General features: G+C 44.7%; 1 long non-coding RNA gene across 1 annotated transcript; it reads left to right on the top strand.

The window, feature by feature from the left end:
• Positions 1-939: 939 nt before the first annotated feature.
• LOC128406126 (uncharacterized) lies at positions 940-3,810 on the top strand. Its single transcript, XR_008328405.1, has 3 exons — positions 940-952; positions 2,966-3,081; positions 3,725-3,810. It is a non-coding gene; the product is annotated as an uncharacterized LOC128406126 (long non-coding RNA).
• The last annotated feature ends 595 nt before the right edge of the window (positions 3,811-4,405 follow it).

Below are 4,405 nucleotides of genomic sequence, written 5' to 3'. Positions count from 1 at the left end.
GAGCAATTGGCTTGGTCATAACTGAAGAATAAGACATTATTCCGCGTTTAAGTCACTTAGCCCCCCCCCCACCTGCCAGTATAGGTAGTGGGTGCTTTGCTTTTCCTAAGGCATTTGTCCTTGCAGAGAATCCATCTGAAATCCTTTGGGACAGGGTTGGATCTTGGTGGTGGACCATGTGTTTGGAATGCTGAAGGCCCCCAATCTAATCTCCCTGATGCCCTCTGTTTATCCTGTAGACTCCAAGCAAAGCCTTTCTTGTACATCCTTACACTTTTTAAAGGTTCTTTGGGATCCTTTTAGTGCTGCACTTACCTACTAAAAGCTTTGCTGCACTTATTTTTACTGGTTTTAGTGTTGTATTTTTATTTTGTTGTTTTGTCTTGTTTTCTGTAAGCTGCCCTAAGGGTGTCTGCAGCCAAAGAACCTTGACGAGGAACGAGTTTCCTAGTTAACTGTGCACTGTGTGAATAAGTAATTTTTAAAATCTGTCCTAAGACTTCCAGCATTTAGCATTTTAAGATACCCACGAGTTCCAGTGTTATGAGACAGAGGGAGAAACTTTTCTGTAGCCACTCTCTCCATGCCTTGCATAATTCTATAAACATCTGGCTTGTTGCCTCTTGCCTTTTCTCTAAACCAAAAAGTCCCAAATGTTACAACCTTTCCTTGTAGGGGAGTTGCTGTATCCCCTTGGTCATTTTGGTTGCCATTTCTTGAACTTTTTCTAACTGTTATTGAGGATGTGCAAGATACAGATTTCAGGATTTGCTAAGCAGATCAAAAGTATTTATTTGCCAAATGTCTTTCTAGTTTAAAAAAGCTAGCTGTACTTCAGCAGGGCTCTAAGTGTCTGTTTCACACCCAGGAAACTGTGGTGACATCAACCTGGTGAGGCTGGGGGAAGAAAAATGGATCAGCAAGGACGTACAGAAATTCAATCGCAGAATGAGTGAGTAGTTTGTAAAGGGTTCCTCCCTCACACCATTTGCTCTCTCCTAATTAGTCTGCTTAACAGTGGGGTTCAAAAGTTGGTTCTTCATAGCCCCCAGTCTCTGTTCTATCTGGGACAGACCTTTCCCAGATTGTGAGCAGGGATGAAATCCCGTAACACCATCCTATCCCTCCCATCCTATCCTGGTCTGCAGCCAAAGATGTTTATTTTATCAAATTTATACTCTGGCTTTTACTCTGGCTTTATCTAAGCATAATTCAACAAGAAAGCATCACACACAAAACAAAAAATATAACTGAAATCACTTCAGCTATAAAGTCTTCTTAAAAGTCATTCCCAGCAGTTTTAAATCAGTTTCGTAATTGGGGTATAACAGGAACCTCTGGGTTGTAATGTTAGTAGACCCATTGAAATCAATGGAGCTGACTGACACTGGATATTCTTATAAAGATTGGGTGTCACCCCCCACTCTGCTAAGCAGTAGCAAACTTCTAGGCGGTGTTCCAGGTGCTCACCCAGGATCTGTGTTCCTTTGAGAATCAAGGTGCGGCAGAGGCTTGTGTAGCTTTAAGAAATATGATTTATTCACATATTTACACCTGAGTTTAGATAAAGGGAGTCCAGATCTTACAGCATGGTCATCTCAAGAAGGGCTTGTTCCCTGTTCTCCCAGCCTGCCTACTCAAGATGGAACTTTCTCTCTCCGCCTCCCTTTCTTCTTCCCAGCACACCTTGCTAAAGGCACTCTCTTCATGTTACCTCAAATACAGTCACCCAGGGAAGCCTTCTAAATCCCTGGTTACTGTTCACACCTCAGGACAGTGGGGAAGGACAGCTCTCTTGCATTGCCAATGGCCCTTAATGGCCCTGTATTGTTCATCATGCGAAAGGCGGGGCTGGATGAATCCCTAGCCGGAATTAAGATTGCCGGAAGAAATATCAACAACCTCAGATATGCAGATGACACAACCTTGATGGCAGAAAGTGAGGAGGAATTAAAGAACCTGTTAATGAGGGTGAAAGAGGAGGGCGCAAAATATGGTCTGAAGCTCAACATCAAAAAAACGAAGATCATGGCCACTGGTCCCATCACCTCCTGGCAGGTAGAAGGGGAAGAAATGGAGGCAGTGAGAGATTTTACTTTCTTGGGCTCCATGATCGCTGCAGATGGTGACAGCAGCCACGAAATTAAAAGACGCTTGCTTCTTGGGAGAAAGGCGATGGCAAACCTAGACAGCATCTTCAAAAGCAGAGACATTACCTTGCCAACAAAGGTCCGTATAGTTAAAGCTATGGTTTTCCCAGTAGTGATGTATGGAAGTGAGAGCTGGACCATAAAGAAGGCTGATCGCCGAAGAATTGATGCTTTTGAGTTATGGTGCTGGAGGAGACTCTTGAGAGTCCCATGGACTGCAAGAAGATCAAACCTATCCATTCTTCAGGAAATCAGCCCTGAGTGCTCACTGGAAGGACAGATCCTGAAGCTGAGACTCCAATACTTTGGCCACCGCATGAGAAGAGAAGACTCCCTGGAAAAGACCCTGATGTTGGGAAAGATGGAGGGCACAAGGAGAAGGGGACGACAGAGGACGAGATGGCTGGACAGTGTTCTTGAAGCTACGAACATGAGTTTGACCAAACTGCGGGAGGCAGTGGAAGACAGGAGTGCCTGGCGTGCTCTGGTCCATGGGGTCACGAAGAGTCGGACACGACTAAATGACTAAACAACAACAATTGTTTCTTAATGGCCATAGCTTGGCTTTGCATAGGCTAGCCCAGGAATTCCTCTGCAGCTTGTATATTCCCTTCATATCCCAAATAATCAAAACCTTACCATTTATTAATTTCTAGGGATCCCCCCCACCATATAACAATATAACAGTATAAACCCACAGTTTAATGAATGTCAGAAGCATTGAATTTCAGTGTGAGAATGGTAAGCAACCAAAGTTCCATTTTGAAAGTGGGATATCAATTTCTAAATTAAAAGCATTTGGTTGGATTCCTTAGGCCGAGCAGCCCTTGGGAAAGATCAAGACATCCACAAGCGGAAGAAAGAGATAGATCAACGACTGGATGCTCTTTCTTGCCAGTGTGCTATAGACGAAAGTCAAAGCAAAGAGAAGGTACTTGTTAGTTGCCATGTGTAATTTGACCAGGATTATTATATCCTACTCAGTCTGTCCGGTAGGCTGTGGTCTGAAACTGTAGTTCAGACATGCTCTTCAGTTAAAAGTGTGAAGGCTTGGAGGCACAGCGGATGGGCCGAAACCTGCTGTGGGGTAGTGGGGAGACACATGTTTTACTTGCTCAAATGCTCAGTCTTCAGTTAAAGTGGGGATCAAGTAGCAGGGAGGCTGTTCAGAACTTTTTTCTTTCTTTCCTTATTGAGTCAGAAAATAGATCCATCTAGCTCAGGCTTCCTCAAGCTCGGCCCTCCAGATGTTTTGAGACTACAATTCCCATCATCCCTGACCACTGGTTCTGCTAGCTAGGGATCATGGGAGTTGTAGGCCAAAAACATCGGGAGTGCTGAGGTTCAGGAAGCCTGATCTAGCTCATTATTGTCAACATTGACAGGCAGCAACTCTCCAGGGTTTCAGACAGGGTTACCTGGCAGCCCTACCTAGAGATACCATTGGGGATTGAATCTGGGACCTTTTGCATCCAAAGTAGATGCTCTACCACTGAGCTATGCCCTTCCCCATGATTGGTTGAGTATTCATGTCAAAAACGAGTAAATTCCCACCCACCTCATCTTTCTTTCAGAAACAACAGTTAGAGCAGGAAACTCGCAGGCTTGCAGAAGAGAGCAAGAGGCTCACTGTTCAACTGAAGGAGGTATGAGTTTCATCACTAAGATGCTCTTAAAAACAACCTTGGTGAACTGCTTCATCTCATCATGCAAAAAAGTGCTTGTGTCTTGGATTAGCTCCAGCTAGGAAATCAGAATATCTCTCCTGTTAGTACAGATCACTGATTGTGCTGCTACTCTGTTGCACATCAGCCACGTGCCATTATCTCAGCCAAATCATAGACTAGGGTTGCCATAGGTCTGGGAAATCCTGGACATGTCATCTTTTGTTGGGCCAACATGCCCACCCCGGGGGATTTTTACATTTTAAAGGAAATGTCTGGGTTGGGGGGGGGGCTGGTTTGCTTGTTTGTTTGTTTGTGTTTGGCTTGGGCATGGGAGGCTTGGGCGCTGGTGGCTTTCTCCCACTTCCTCTTTCAGCTCTATGGACTGTATACAATTAATTTTTACCCACTTAGATTAATGAGCCTAATGGGCTCGTCATGTTCATTCACTGGATTGGATACAACCCTATGTGCTTTCCAAGCTGGGTTAGGGTAACTTTCCTCACCACCTCATGCCATAGAAGGTGAGGCTGTGGCTTGGTGGGCACCGAGAGAAATTCTAAGGGGCACTGTTGCATTCCTGAGCACCAC

This window comes from Podarcis raffonei, chromosome W (assembly GCF_027172205.1).
Source record: "Podarcis raffonei isolate rPodRaf1 chromosome W, rPodRaf1.pri, whole genome shotgun sequence".
NCBI lineage: Eukaryota > Metazoa > Chordata > Lepidosauria > Squamata > Lacertidae > Podarcis > Podarcis raffonei.
This window is presented reverse-complemented; position numbering and strand designations above follow the sequence as displayed.